The sequence below is a fragment of the Pseudophryne corroboree genome, chromosome 12 (genome assembly GCF_028390025.1).
Source record: "Pseudophryne corroboree isolate aPseCor3 chromosome 12, aPseCor3.hap2, whole genome shotgun sequence".
NCBI classification, from domain to species: Eukaryota; Metazoa; Chordata; class Amphibia; order Anura; family Myobatrachidae; genus Pseudophryne; species Pseudophryne corroboree.
In genome coordinates, this window is record NC_086455.1 from 125053139 (window position 1) to 125069567 (window position 16429).

General features: G+C 45.2%; 1 protein-coding gene and 1 pseudogene across 1 annotated transcript in view; both read right to left on the reverse strand.

The window, feature by feature from the left end:
- EXOC5 (exocyst complex component 5) overlaps nt 1-16429 on the reverse strand; it is a 127599-nt gene that overhangs the window by 107114 nt on the left and 4056 nt on the right. The window lies entirely within an intron of this gene.
- Nucleotides 10926-11044, reverse strand: LOC134981645 (5S ribosomal RNA; annotated as a pseudogene).

Below are 16429 nucleotides of genomic sequence, written 5' to 3' on the forward strand. Positions count from 1 at the left end.
CCTGCTTCCATCCCTCCCAGCATGTAAAGATGCCGTGCGCATGTGCGCGGCATCCATTCACGCTGTGAGAGAGCTGGGGGAAGCCCAGCACCTACACGTCCCCAACAGTGACGCCGCCGGCCGCCCACGCCCCGTTTTAACGTCTGTGGGCTGAACCACCCACTTTTATTTACGCAAAATGACCACGCCCCCTATTTTGCGTGGCCAGGCCCCTTTATTGACGCACGCTTGTGCCCCCCCAGTCCGGCACCCTGCCCTGCCCAAATCCTAGAGTGAACACTATAACGCCCAAATAGACAATCGCATCATCAAATGTGGATTGCACCTCCAGCGTGTAGAATTTAATAAACTACAAAAATGGTCCTGTCACTATTTACCGTATCTGCTACAGGTGTTCCTAGGCTAACGCCAAGAACCATGGATTAATATTTACTTACAATAAGAAGTCTCAAATTTCCATCTGTATAGATTTACCAAATTTTTAACACTCATTTATATTTACAACCGCGAAACTCAGAAACTCCTGTGTGAAGAACGGGTAGAACAGCTAGTATGTAATATTTACAGTACAGAGCACTGCATACTGTACACTGACTTTAAATACTATCACACCACCCCCGCATACTGTACACCAACCTTGTATACAGAACACTGACTAAATACTGTCACATTGACCCTACATACAGTCACACCGCCCCTATATACTGTACACTGACCCTGCATACTGTCACACCACTCTTGCATACTGTACACTAACCCTGCATACTGTCACACCACCCTTGTATACTGTACCCAATACACTGACCCTTACTGTCACACCACCCCTTTAAACTGTACACGGACCCTGCATACTGACACACCACCCTTGTATACTGTACCACAACCACTGTACACTGACCCTGCATACTGTCACACCACCCTTGTATACTGTACACTGACCCTGCACACTGTCACACGAGCACTGTACACTGACCCTGCATACTGTAACACCATCCTTGTATACTGTACACAATACACTGACCCTGCATACAGTCACAATGCCCCTATATACTGTACACTGACCCTGCATACTGTAACACCATCCTTGTATACTGTACACAATACACTGACCCTTGTATACTGTACACTGACCCTGCATACTGTCACACGACCACTGTACAAACCCTGCATACTGTCACAACCACCCTGTCACAACTGAGGGCCTGAGCTGACGGGAGGCAGCCTCAGTTGTAGGGGCTGAGATGTACCGGAACCTGGGAGGTTGTATCAGACCCCTGGACATGTAAGTAACATGAATAATAACTGTCCGAAGGCGTGACCACGACAACTTGGATAAAAGTCAATGATGTTTATTATGACAACTCCGCAACACAGCAGCAGTAAAAGAAAACGTAAAAGTCAGCAAAGAATAAATACAGTTCCTGGGTACTACAGGATGGCAGGAGCCACAGGGCACTGGTAGTGTGAGATAGTTCTTATGATCTTCTAGATGGAAAGTCCTTACCAGGCCCGACTGTAGCAATGGAGATAACCCAGGATTGTGCCAGCTGGTGTTCCAGGAAAAGCTGGGTTGCTGAAGATAAAACAGCTGCTGTGGATACTGGCTGGAACCAGACTGTTGTTAGCACGGAGTGGATACTGGCTGGAACCAGTTAAATAATAAATGAACTTGGGAGCGATGAAATATGAACTGAAATGTAGAACTTGAGAGCGGAGAAATAATAATACCGGTGGAGAGTGGTAAAGTGTAGAAAGGACACCGGCCCTTTAAGGGAAGCTGTACTCTGCTGGAAGCTGAGCTGGAAGCAGGTAATGTTGTAGCTGGAAACAGATGAATCCACAATGGATTGGAGAGTCAGGCTACACCGCAGGTGGAATGCTGGTGCGGGTCTCTATGGTGGAAGTCTTGAGACAGGAGCTGGAACCTGGAAGACAATCACAGGAGAGAGACAAACAGGAACTAGGTTTGACAACCAAAGCACTGACGCCTTCCTTGCTCAGGCACAGTGTATTTATACCTGCAGCAAGGAAGGGATTGGCTAGGCAATTATGCAGATTATCAATACTGAGAACAGATTGGTGGAAATGATCAGCTGACAGAATCCAAGATGGCTGCGCCCATGCAGACACTTGGAGGGAAGTTTGGTTTGTAATCCATGTGGTAATGAAAACAGTAATGGCGGCGCCGGCCACCGGAGACAGGAGGCGCCAGGCTGACAGATGCACATCCAACCACGCGGACACAGCGGAGGCCGCGGCTGACGTAATCGCCACTCAGACACTCTGCATGCAGAAGTTCAGGGACGGCGGCGGAGGCCGCGGGAGACGCCATGCCAGGTGTAATATGGCGTTTACTGTGACAGCGTCCCAGAGTGACAGGAGAGGATACAGGAATGTACACATCAAGATAACAGATGGGATCCGGTCCTGGAGCGCTGAGCCAGCCTTAGGAGGCATCTGATGGGTAAGAAATGGCGTCCAGATACCCGGATCGTGACAGCACCCCCCCCTTTAGGAGTGGCCCCAGGACACTTCTTTGGCTTTTGAGGAAACTTGGAATGGAATCTCCGGACCAAGGCAGGAGCATGGACATCAGAAGCATTGGTCCATGAACGTTCCTCAGGACCATAACCCTTCCAGTCAATAAGATATTGTAGTTGACCGTAACGGTGACGTGAGTCCAGGATCTTGGCCACTTCATACTCAACGCCTCGTTGAGTTTGGACTTTCGGAGTTGGAGGAAGTGAGGAATGAAACCGATTCAAGATCAGCGGTTTCAACAGGGAAACATGGAATGTCCTGGGTATTTTTAAGAAGGGAGGCAACTGGAGTCTGTAAGCAACAGGATTGATGACTTGTTCAATCTTGAAAGGACCGATATAGCGAGGTGCAAACTTCATACTGGGAACTCTTAACCTCAAATTTTTCGTGGATAACCATACCCGATCACCCACCTTGAGAGCAGGAACTGCTCGACGCTTCTTATCCGCAAACTTCTTGTACCTGAACGATGCCTTGAGCAGAGCTGATCGTACGCTCTTCCAGATATTGGCAAACTGATGCAAGGTGATATCCACTGCGGGAACAGAAGTTGCTGGAAGCGGTTGGAACTCAGGGACTTTAGGGTGGAATCCAAAGTTAGTGAAGAATGGTGTTGAAGCAGATGAAGAATGATACTGGTTGTTATGACAGAACTCGGCCCAGGGAAGTAATTGAACCCAGTCATCTTGAGAGGAGGACACATAGATGCGGAGGAAGGCCTCCAAGTCCTGATTCACCCTCTCGGTTTGACCATTGGTCTGAGGATGGTAAGCCGTGGAAAACTTTAGCTTGACTTGGAGGACTTGACATAAACTTCGCCAGAATTTGGCTGTGAATTGAACTCCTCGATCTGAGATAATTTCTTCAGGAAGACCGTGGAGTCGGAAGATCTCTTGTATGAATACTTGAGCCAACTTGGAAGCTGACGGAAGACCGGTGAGAGGAATGAAGTGTGCCATCTTGGTGAACCGGTCAACTACCACCCAGATGGTATTGAATTTGTTGCACATGGGTAAGTCTGTAATGAAATCCATCGACAAGTGGGTCCATGGTCGACGGGGAACGGATAGTGGAACCAGTTGCCCCGCAGGCGACTGGCGGGATACTTTATGTTGGGCACACTTTGGGCAAGATGCAATAAACTCCAAGACGTCCTTTTTCAGAGTTGGCCACCAATAGGACCTAGAGATAAACTCCAGGGTTTTTTGGATACCTGTATGTCCGGCAAAACGGGAAGCATGGGCCCAATGCATGAGCTTCTTCCTTAGCATCGGCTTCACAAAACTTTTCCCTGATGGGGGCGTAGAGTCCATCCCTACCGTGGAGAATGCCAACGGATTTATAATAGGATGCTTGTCTGAAGACTCTGACTCATTTTCTTGCTCCCATGAGCGGGAAAGGGCATCGGCCTTGCGATTCTGAGAGCCCGGACAGAACTGGAGTTTAAAGTCGAACCTGGAAAAGAAAAGTGCCCATCTGGCCTGACGAGGGTTGAGACATTGTGCGCCCTTCAGGTATAAAAGGTTCTTGTGGTCTGTAAGTATGGTGATTGAATGAGAAGCTCCCTCCAACAGATACCTTCACTCTTCTAGAGCGAGCTTGATGGCTAGCAACTCCTGGTCGCCAATGGCATAGTTGCGCTCAGCTGGGGAGAACTTCCGGGAGAAGAAACTGCAAGGGTGTAAATGGCCATCTTTAGCCCTCTGAGATAACACCGCTCCTACTCCAACGGAGGAGGCATCCACCTCTAAGATGAAAGGAGAGTCGATGTCAGGCTGTTTCAGAACAGGCGCAGAGATGAACCTTTGTTTTAAAAGATGAAATGCTTGCATGGCTTCTTCAGACCACTTGGACGGGTTAGCACCCTTCTTAGTGAAAGCAGTAATAGGCGCCACAATGGTGGAAAAGTCTCGTATAAACTTTCGGTAATAGTTGGCGAACCCTAAGAACCTCTGGACCCCTTTGAGGGTTAAGGGTACCGGCCAATTTTGGATTGCTTGTAGTTTCTCAGGATCCATCTCTAGTCCGGAACCGGACACAATGTACCCTAGAAACGGAATGGACTTGACTTCAAAGACGCATTTTTCTAATTTGCAATAGAGATGATTGACACGGAGACGGGACAGAACCTCTTTAACCCAAAAACGATGTTCTTCTAAATCGTTGGCAAAAATGAGGATATCGTCTAGATAGACCACGACATGACGGTATAGAATGTCTCTGAAGATCTCATTGACAAAATGCTGGAAGACAACTGGAGCATTGCTCAATCCGAAGGGCATGACGAGGTACTCATAATGTCCGTCACGGGTGTTAAAGGCGGTCTTCCACTCGTCACCCTCACGGATCCGGATGAGATTGTATGCACCTCGCAAGTCCAGTTTTGTAAAGATGGTAGCTCCGCTAACTCTGTCAAAGAGCTCAGTAATCAGGGGTAAAGGATAACGGTTCTTGATGGTAATGTCGTTCAAACCTCTGTAGTCGATGCACGGCCGCAGACCACCATCTTTCTTTTTTACAAAAAAGAAGCCTGCGCCGGCTGTAGAAGAAGAAGGTCGAATGAACCCCTTTGCTAGGTTCTCTTTAATATATTCCTCCATAGAATGCGTCTCCGGCAGAGACAACGGATAAGTTCGGCCTCGAGGTGGAACCTTCCCTGGAACGAGATCAATCGGACAGTCCCATTCTCTATGAGGAGGAAGGATATCAGCAGAAGCTTTACTGAACACATCCGTGAAATCTTGATATGGAGGAGGTGGAACATCAGACGACCTGGGGGAGGAAGAACAGACAGGCAATACTTTAAACAAACATGTCTCAGCACAGGAGGAACCCCATGCCAGGATTTGCGTAGTCGTCCAATCAATTGTAGGATTGTGAAGACGGAGCCATGGAAGGCCCAGGACCACAGGATGTGTGGCTCTTGGAATCACTAAAAAAGAAATAAGTTCGGAATGAAGAACTCCCACTCTCAGACGAACTGGTAGAGTCCTTAAAGAAATAACTGCATCAAAAATTTTGCTGCCATCCACGGCAGTTAAAGAAATGGACGAAGGAAGTCTCTCGGTGGGTAGGGACCACCGTTTAACATAGGCTTCGGTAATAAAGTTCCCAGCTGCTCCGGAATCAAGGAGGGCAATGACGTTCCGATAACGTTGAGCAACTTGAAGCGAGACTGGGAGATTACAATCTTGAGGAGATGGAGAGGAGATCATTACTCCTAGCCGGCCCTCTCCTTGGCGAGCTAGGATTTGGAGTTTCCCGGACGTTTGGGACAGGCATTAATGGTGTGAGACGGAGCTGCACAATAGAGACAGAGAAACTCGGAGAGACGTCTTCGGCGCTCAGCAGGAGTTAAACGGGAACGGCCAAGTTGCATGGGCTCATCTTTAGATGGTGACAGTTGACGAGGAGGAGGAGCAGAAGATTTTGGAGCAGATGATCTTCCACGCTCAGTTGCTCTCTCTCTGAAACGTAAATCAACTTTCGTGCAGAGTGAGATTAGCTCATCTAACTTAGAAGGTAAGTCTCTGGTAGCTAACTCATCTTTAATACGCTCAGATAAGCCATGCCAGAATGCAGCATACAGGGCCTCGTCGTTCCATGCCAGTTCGGATGCCAGGATCTGGAACTGTATCAGATATTGTCCTACCGTACGTGACCCCTGGCGTAAACGGAGAATCTCGGATGAAGCTGAGGTTACCCGGCCTGGCTCGTCGAAGATGCGCCTAAATGTTGACACGAAGGCAGTGTAGGAAGATAGCAGGGTGTCGGACCTCTCCCATAACGGTGATGCCCAATCAAGGGCTGAGCCACTGAGAAGAGAAATAATGTAGGCAATTTTTGTACGGTCACTGGGAAAATTGCCAGGTTGTAGCTCAAACTGAATCTCACACTGGTTGAGAAATCCCCTGCAGAATCTTGGAGATCCGTCAAATTTTGCTGGCGTTGGAAGATGAAGACGTGGAGCAGAAATGGGTAAGGTGGGTGGGGTTATAGCTGGAGTCACTGTGGTTGACGCACCAGACGCGCCTGATCCACGGAGAGTTGTCTGAATCCCATCCAGCCGAGTAGAGAGATCCTGGAGACAGCGGATGATGTGGCCCTGTGCAGCCTCCTGATGTTCTAGTCGGGCTGCCAGTTCTTGCATCGGCCTGGCCGCTTGATCCTGGTCTCCGGCTGGATTCATTAGGTCAGTGCTTACTGTCACAACTGAGGGCCTGAGCTGACGGGAGGCAGCCTCAGTTGTAGGGGCTGAGATGTACCGGAACCTGGGAGGTTGTATCAGACCCCTGGACATGTAAGTAACATGAATAATAACTGCCCGAAGGCGTGACCACGACAACTTGGATAAAAGTCAATGATGTTTATTATGACAACTCCGCAACACAGCAGCAGTAAAAGAAAACGTAAAAGTCAGCAAAGAATAAATACAGTTCCTGGGTACTACAGGATGGCAGGAGCCACAGGGCACTGGTAGTGTGAGATAGTTCTTATGATCTTCTAGATGGAAAGTCCTTACCAGGCCCGACTGTAGCAATGGAGATAACCCAGGATTGTGCCAGCTGGTGTTCCAGGAAAAGCTGGGTTGCTGAAGATAAAACAGCTGCTGTGGATACTGGCTGGAACCAGACTGTTGTTAGCACGGAGTGGATACTGGCTGGAACCAGTTAAATAATAAATGAACTTGGGAGCGATGAAATATGAACTGAAATGTAGAACTTGAGAGCGGAGAAATAATAATACCGGTGGAGAGTGGTAAAGTGTAGAAATGACACCGGCCCTTTAAGGGAAGCTGTACTCTGCTGGAAGCTGAGCTGGAAGCAGGTAATGTTGTAGCTGGAAACAGATGAATCCACAATGGATTGGAGAGTCAGGCTACACCGCAGGTGGAATGCTGGTGCGGGTCTCTATGGTGGAAGTCTTGAGACAGGAGCTGGAACCTGGAAGACAATCACAGGAGAGAGACAAACAGGAACTAGGTTTGACAACCAAAGCACTGACGCCTTCCTTGCTCAGGCACAGTGTATTTATACCAGCAGCAAGGAAGGGATTGGCTAGGCAATTATGCAGATTATCAATACTGAGAACAGATTGGTGGAAATGATCAGCTGACAGAATCCAAGATGGCTGCGCCCATGCAGACACTTGGAGGGAAGTTTGGTTTGTAATCCATGTGGTAATGAAAACAGTAATGGCGGCGCCGGCCACCGGAGACAGGAGGCGCCAGGCTGACAGATGCTGACAGAGGCTGACATCCAACCACGCGGACACAGCGGAGGCCGCGGCTGACGTAATCGCCACTCAGACACTCTGCATGCAGAAGTTCAGGGACGGCGGCGGAGGCCGCGGGAGACGCCATGCCAGGTGTAATATGGCGTTTACTGTGACAGCGTCCCAGAGTGACAGGAGAGGATACAGGAATGTACACATCAGGATAACAGATGTGATCCGGTCCTGGAGCGCTGAGCCAGCCTTAGGAGGCATCTGATGGGTAAGAAATGGCGTCCAGATACCCGGATCGTGACACACCCCTTTATACTGTAAACTGACCGTGCATACTGTCACACCACCCTTGTATACTGTACACAATACACTGACCCTGCATACTGTCACATCATCCTTGCATACGGTACACAATACACTGACCCTACATACTGTCACATCGCCCCTTTATACTGTACACTGACCCTGTATACTGTCACACCACCCTTGTATACTGTACACTGACCCTGCACACTGTCACATCACCCTTGTATACCGTACAAAATATACTGACCCTACGTACTGTCACACCGCCCCTTTATACTGTACACTGACCCTGCATACTGTCACACCACCCTTGTACACTGTACACAACATACTGACCCTGCATACTGTCAAAACCACCCTTTTAAACTGTAAACTGACCCTGCATACTGTCACACCACCCTTGTATACCGTATACAATACACTGACCCTGCATACTGTCACATCATCCTTGCATATGGTACACAATACACTGACCCTACATACTGTCACACCGCCCCTTTATACTGTACACTGACTCTGCATACTGTCACACCACCCTTGTATACTGTACACAATATATTGACCTTGCATACTGTCACAACCACCCCTTTATACTGTAAACTGACCCTGCATACTGTCACACCACCCTTGTATACTGTACACAATACACTGACCCTGCATACTGTCACACCACCCTTGTATACTGTACACAATACACTGACCCTGCATACTGTCACATCATCCTTGCATACGGTACACAATACACTGACCTTTCATACTGTCACACCGCCCCATTATACTGTACACTGACCCTGCATACTGTCACACCACCCTTGTATACTGTACACAATATACTGACCCTGAATACTGTCACAACCACCCCTTTATACTGTACACTGACCCTGCATACTGTCACACCACCCTTGTATACTGTGTACTGACCCTGCATACTGTCACACCATCCTTGAATAATGTACACAATACACTGACCCTACATACTGTCACACCGCCTCTTTATACTGTACACTGATCCTGCATACTGTCACACCACCCTTGTATACTGTAAACAGTACACTGACCCTGCATACTGTTACATCACCCTTGTATACTGTACACAATACACTGACCCTGCATACTGTCACATCATCCTTGCATACGGTACACAATACACTGACCTTTCATACTGTCACACCGCCCCATTATACTGTACACTGACCCTGCATACTGTCACACCACCCTTGTATACTGTACACAATATACTGACCCTGAATACTGTCACAACCACCCCTTTATACTGTACACTGACCCTGCATACTGTCACACCACCCTTGTATACTGTGTACTGACCCTGCATACTGTCACACCATCCTTGAATAATGTACACAATACACTGACCCTACATACTGTCACACCACCCCTTTATACTGTACACTGACCCTGCATACTGTCTCACCATCCTTGAATACTGTACACAATACACTGACCCTACATACTGTCACACCACCCCTTTATACTGTACACTGACCCTGCATACTGTCACACCACCCTTGTATACTGTACACAATATACTGACCCTGCATACTGTCACAACCACCCCTTTATACTGTACACTGACCCTGCATACTGACACCCCCCCCCCCTTGTATACTGTACACAATACACTGACCCGGCATACTGTCACACCACTCTTGTATATTGTACACTGACCCTGCATACTGTCACACAACCACTGTACACTGACCCTGCATACTGTCACACCACCCTCGTATACTGTACACACTATACTGACCCTGCATACTGTCACAACCACCCCTTTATACTGTACACTGACCCTGTATAATGTCACACCACCCTTCTATACTGTACACTGACCCGGCATACTGTCACACCACCCTAGTATATTGTACACTGACCCTGCATACTGTCACAACCACCCCTTTATACTGTACACTGACCCTGCATACTGTCACACCACCCTTGTACACTGTAAACAGTCCACTGATCCTGCATACTGTCACAACCACCCCTTTATATGGTACACTGACCATGCATACTGTCACACCACCCTTGTATACTGTACACAATACACTGACTCTGCATACTGTCACACCACCCTTGTATACTGTACACAATACACTGACCCGGCATACTGTCACACCACCCTTGTACATTGTACACTGTATTGTTTGAGGAGGAAAAGAGAGACTCTATGTTGGGGCACGCTTAAATAAAACTTAACTTTTAATTAGAGTAAGATAAAATATAGTACCTTGACAAACACACACACACAATATATATATACACCTATAGTCCTAAGAGAGAAGGACAAAAAAGGAGGGAGATTCTGAATCTCTCTCTACTGTTCTCATGGAAATCTGAAAATAGATTCTGAGAGATTTTAATAGTTAAAGAAAAACTTGAAAATAAACATTCTTAATGATGTAATAAGTGAGGTGATAGTGACACCTAAGATGAAAATATCAAAATTGATTTCTACATAACAAGAAAACAAAGTTTCTGATAAGAATCACAATGGCATAGGATGTGACAGCAGTTTTTAGTAAACTTAGAGGTATAGGTCTATTGACCAATGCCAATTGTGATGAATTTATCCTGGTATCCTAGTAGGAGGTAAATTGCCAATTCTAGCTTTCTCGTCAGTGATAAGCGTATCGGATAATATATGTGAGATGTGTGCAAATCTGAAATCAGATGCACATTATTGCTCCAATACTCCAGTTTCATGTACACAGATAATAATATATTTAACAGGTCTGTGATCAGACAATTAAGAGAGGGAAAAAGAGGGATGAAATTCAGTAAGGTCAAAGGTTGCTCCAGCACTTCTGCTTTTCACATTTGGATACAGGTGTCTATTACTGCACCTGATATTCCCTAGTAGTCTCCCACCTAGGTACTATTCAGGCTCCTCACTGCTTAGCTTCCAAGATCAGGCGAGATTGGGCGTAACCAGATAGATATGGCAGTAATATCACATGGATGTGAATGAGAGAGTGTATGGTTATTGGCACATACCAAAAAGAGCACTTCTACTATCCATTAGGATGCACAGTCTATCAGTTGTTGTCGTATTACCAGGAATTTAAATGACTGGCCTTTTGGATGAGTGAGTGCTGAATGAGTGAGGTATAGGAAACAATTAAGTACAGGGCCCGCCCCCTGTTGTTCGCCGCACCATATAGTAATGGATAGTGGACGAGAGAGGCGGGTTGCCTGTGCTTGTAGAAAAAAGGGGTGGAATTACACAGATATCTTAAAGTTTTCTTAAGTAATCAAAGTTCCAAGATAGGGATCATATAATCATATATTGTCCTAAGTGAGAATTTGTTTCTCTTAGAGCAACTGGGGTAGGTTTTTAGAAATATAAAAAAGGAGAACTGAATGTCAATAATGCAGTATATTACTTGTTTGTCACAATGATCGACATAGAATAAAAGAAAAAAATGGCAAGAAAAGGGAATTTAGCAAATTACCTGTTGGTAGATCAAAATTAAATATCAAATATCAAAATTTAACATAGGTGATACGATACCAGGAAAGATGGTGGGCTGAACCGTGCACTGTTCAGCACCACATAACACAGACGGCCGTTTCACCTGAGGTGGCTTGTTCACTGTGTGAGAAAATAGTGGAAAGCTATCTATTTAAGGCCAAAGGGGGGGGAGTGGTCTCAGATAAGGACCAATCGCTAGAAAACAGGAAATGTGTATACATCATGTGATATGCTTGCCATACTCTTCACCTCACTTCCGGTTTCAAAAGGGCGGAAGTGATGTGGGATTATATCATGTGATGTAAATTTGCATACCTGCAGAGATTTTAAGTTAAAACTTAAAACAGGATAATCGAGACTAATAAATATTAAAGCCTAACTGTGATGGCTGAGATCAAGGAGAAAGCCCTATGATCGGAGGCCTGCGTACATGAACTGACGATAACGCGTCCTGACGCTTCACATTGTAGTGACGCGTCACTTCCGGTTAACCCGGAGGTGGCGCGTATCCCAACCACAGTTTTTTTGATTATGTACGCGGCTAAATAAGTTTCATAGTGAGTTTCATCAATTGACGCAGGGGGGAAGTGGATGATGGGGAATAATTTATTAAATCAGAATGATTCTAATATACTCGGAGTATTTACTCCGTAACCGGAAGTGGCGTATATGCGCATCACTTCCGCTTGAGGAATGGTTAGAGGATGATTGAAGGGAGTGTGGACCAGCAAGGCTGCCTCACTTCCTGTTTGGTAGTCATGGTGATAGAGCTATAAACAGATCAATTTCACCGTGACCGGAAATTCACTGACTATATTTTTTGCTGCGATTGGTTATTATAAGAGGTGTGTGGTAGTAAAGAAAATAAAATTAAATTAATTTAAAATAAAATTAATACATGGAGGATTCATAGCGGGTTCGGTTCATTAACACAGAGGTGAGGTAAATGATAGGGAATGGCTTATTAGATCGAAGTGATTCAGTTATACTCGGAGTATTGACTCCGTGACCGGAAGTGGCGTATATGAACATTATTTCCGCTTGAGGGATGGTTGGAAGATGAATGTAGAGAGTGTGGACCATGAGATCTGCCCAATTCCCTGTTTGGTAGTCATAGTAATAGGACCACAGACGGAGCAGTTTCACTATGGCCGGGAATTCAATAATTACATCTTTTGTGCTTTTAGTTATTATATAAGATGTGTTATGGTAGACGAATTGATGAATGCACGGAGGTGTAAATGCTGCCTTGAAATTATTGTGGATGGGTGCGTGTTGAATTTTGTATTAATGTATTGGCTATTGATTTGTAAAATAATTACAATAATTAAAAGAAATACCTTTACTTTTTAGTCTGACTGGGCGGGGTTTAAGTTTAGAGTACAAATAAATTGATATATAGAGGTTAAGGATCTAGTGATTGCGTGAAGGCAGATTTTGATGCTGCAATTTCATAGAACTCGCACAGTATAATTATCATGAGATTTTTGAAAAGTAGGGCAAGATTCTAGTGCCGGGGGCTAAGTGAGGTGACAAGATGATTAGAAGGAATTGACTGGTTTGGGACCTCGTTGTTACCTCAATGATGGAAAAGAGCTAAGTTGGGGTGAAAGTGGTGTAGAAATTGGTGAGTGATAAAGAATCGGTAGGTGAGAACTGTTGTATTTAGTGATGTGGGAACAGAGGGAATTAAAAGGGGAAGGGGGTGGGGATGGTGAAAGGTTGGAGAGAGAAAGGGCTGTGGGAGAAGGGGAGGTGAAAAAAATATATGACCAATTGGAAGAAAAAGGGGGGGTGAGACTGGATGGAGGATAATCTGGTTTAGTGAACCGATGTGAGATTACAATGTGGAGTGACGTGTATGATTATCAAATTAAAGGGGAGAGATGAAAATGATTGAAGGGTGAATTATAAAATTTCTTGTGATTTATGGATCCTTGGTGATGTGTGGATTGATGGGAATCACATAAAGACTCCATAATTGATGTGTTCATTCATGCCCTTGGGTGCAAGGCAGTCCAGTTGGAAAGTCCATTCAGATTCATGTTTCAATAATTCTTGCATGAGGTCTCCTCCACGTATTCCTAAGGTAATTCTTTCTAAGCCAAAGGCTTTTAATTCTTTGGAATTGCCATGATGATGATTCATGAAGTGGCGTGCCACTGATGTAAGTTTTTTCATTTTTTGCATGTCGGATGGTGCATTTCTTATGGAGCCTACGTGTTCCAAGATACGTTGTTTGAGGGCTCTGGTAGTGATGCCCACATATTTCATGTCACAACTACATAATATGCAATACACGACCCCAACGGCATTACAGTTGATGAACTGATTGATTGGTCTTTCTTCTCCATATCGATCAGTGACAGATGTAGTCTTGATCATGTGTTGGCATGCTTTACACGTCCCACATGGAAAGGAGCCCTTGATGGTTGGTTGTTTTTTAGGATTTTTGGTAAAATGGCTAGTAGTGAGTTTATCTTTTGAGGTTTCTAGACCTTCTCCAGCTCATAGAGGGTTTATGTCCTATAGTCTCCGCAAGGTCATGATCTAAGAGTAAGACTGGCCAGTGTTTGTTAATGGAATCCTGTATTTCCCTCCATTCTCTGCAAAATGTGCCAACAAACCTGAGTTTGTTGTCCTGTCCTGATGTAGTGCCAATTTTTGTGTGTGGGAAGATCAAGTTGTCCCTCTGTGTTTGGCTGGTATGCCACTTGGCTTTTTTAATGGACCTATGACTATAACCACGTTCCCTCAATCTAGTTGTCAATTCCGCACTTTTCTGTGAGAAGGTTGATGAGTCCGAACAGTTTCTCTTTAGGCGTAGGAATTCCCCCTTGGGAATATTTTCTACCGTAGGGGGAAAATGCGCGCTTGTCTGATGTAACAGGCTGTTGGTGGATGTTTCTTTCCGGTAGAGCTCAGTTTCAATCTGACCATTGGGTGCTTTGGAGATGATAAGGTCCAGAAAGCACACTGAATCCTCACTGATGTGGTGTGTGAGTTTAAGGTTGTTTTCATTGGTGTTCAATTCCTCAATGAATGTCAGTAGAAGTTTTCGGTCACCTTCCCATATCATGATGATATCATCGATATAACGCCACCACGCAACTACATGCCGTGTGTATTTTTCATTGTTCGGATGCATTACAACTTCTCTCTCCCACCAACCCAAATATAGGTTGGCATAAGTTGGGGCACAGGCCGCGCCCATCGCCGTGCCACGTGTTTGGAGGTAAAACCTATCATTGAAGGTAAAGTAGTTCCTTGTCAGAACAAATTCCAGAAGTTCAATTAGTAAATCATGAAACTCACTGTTGCCAGCCATTTCCAGAAAATATCGAACCGCTTCTATGCCAGTTTGATGTTTGATGCTGGTGTAGAGTGATTCTACATCAAGTGTTACCAATAGGTACTCATCATCTAGTTGGACATCATGTAATTTTTGAAGTATGTCCGTTGTGTCACGCAGATATGAAGGAAGGTTTAATACATGTTGCCGTAAATGCAAATCCAAAAAGGTACTGGGTTTTTCCAGAATTCCACCCTTTCCTGATACAATATCACTTTCAACCCAACCGACAATATTAGGATTGCACTCAACAGAATTCTAGATCGAGCATTTTCCCAAGGTACACTAACCAAGGAAGAAGTAGAGTACCTAACGACCTCCAAACCCAAGACACCTACACTATACCTTTTACCCAAGGTTCACAAAAATATTACTACACCACCAGGACGACCTATTGTATCAGGAATTGACAACTAGATTGAGGGAACGTGGTTATAGTCATAGGTCCATTAAAAAAGCCAAGTGGCATACCAGCCAAACACCGAGGGACAACTTGATCTTCCCACACACAAAAATTGGCACTACATCAGGACAGGACAACAAACTCAGGTTTGTTGGCACATTTTGCAGAGAATGGAGGGAAATACAGGATTCCATTAACAAACACTGGCCAGTCTTACTCTTAGATCATGACCTTGCGGAGACTATAGGACATAAACCCTCTATGAGCTGGAGAAGGTCTAGAAACCTCAAAGATAAACTCACTACTAGCCATTTTACCAAAAATCCTAAAAAACAACCAACCATCAAGGGCTCCTTTCCATGTGGGACGTGTAAAGCATGCCAACACATGATCAAGACTACATCTGTCACTGATCGATATGGAGAAGAAAGACCAATCAATCAGTTCATCAACTGTAATGCCGTTGGGGTCGTGTATTGCATATTATGTAGTTGTGACATGAAATATGTGGGCATCACTACCAGAGCCCTCAAACAACGTATCTTGGAACACGTAGGCTCCATAAGAAATGCACCATCCGACATGCAAAAAATGAAAAAACTTACATCAGTGGCACGCCACTTCATGAATCATCATCATGGCAATTCCAAAGAATTAAAAGCCTTTGGCTTAGAAAGAATTACCTTAGGAATACGTGGAGGAGACCTCATGCAAGAATTATTGAAACATGAATCTGAATGGACTTTCCAACTGGACTGCCTTGCACCCAAGGGCATGAATGAACACATCAATTATGGAGTCTTTATGTGATTCCCATCAATCCACACATCACCAAGGATCCATAAATCACAAGAAATTTTATAATTCACCCTTCAATCATTTTCATCTCTCCCCTTTAATTTGATAATCATACACGTCACTCCACATTGTAATCTCACATCGGTTCACTAAACCAGATTATCCTCCATCCAGTCTCACCCCCCCTTTTTCTTCCAATTGGTCATATATTTTTTTCACCTCCCCTTCTCCCACAGCCCTTTCTCTCTCCTACCTTTCACCATCCCCACCCCCTTCCCCTTTTAATTCCCTCTGTTCCCACATCACTAAA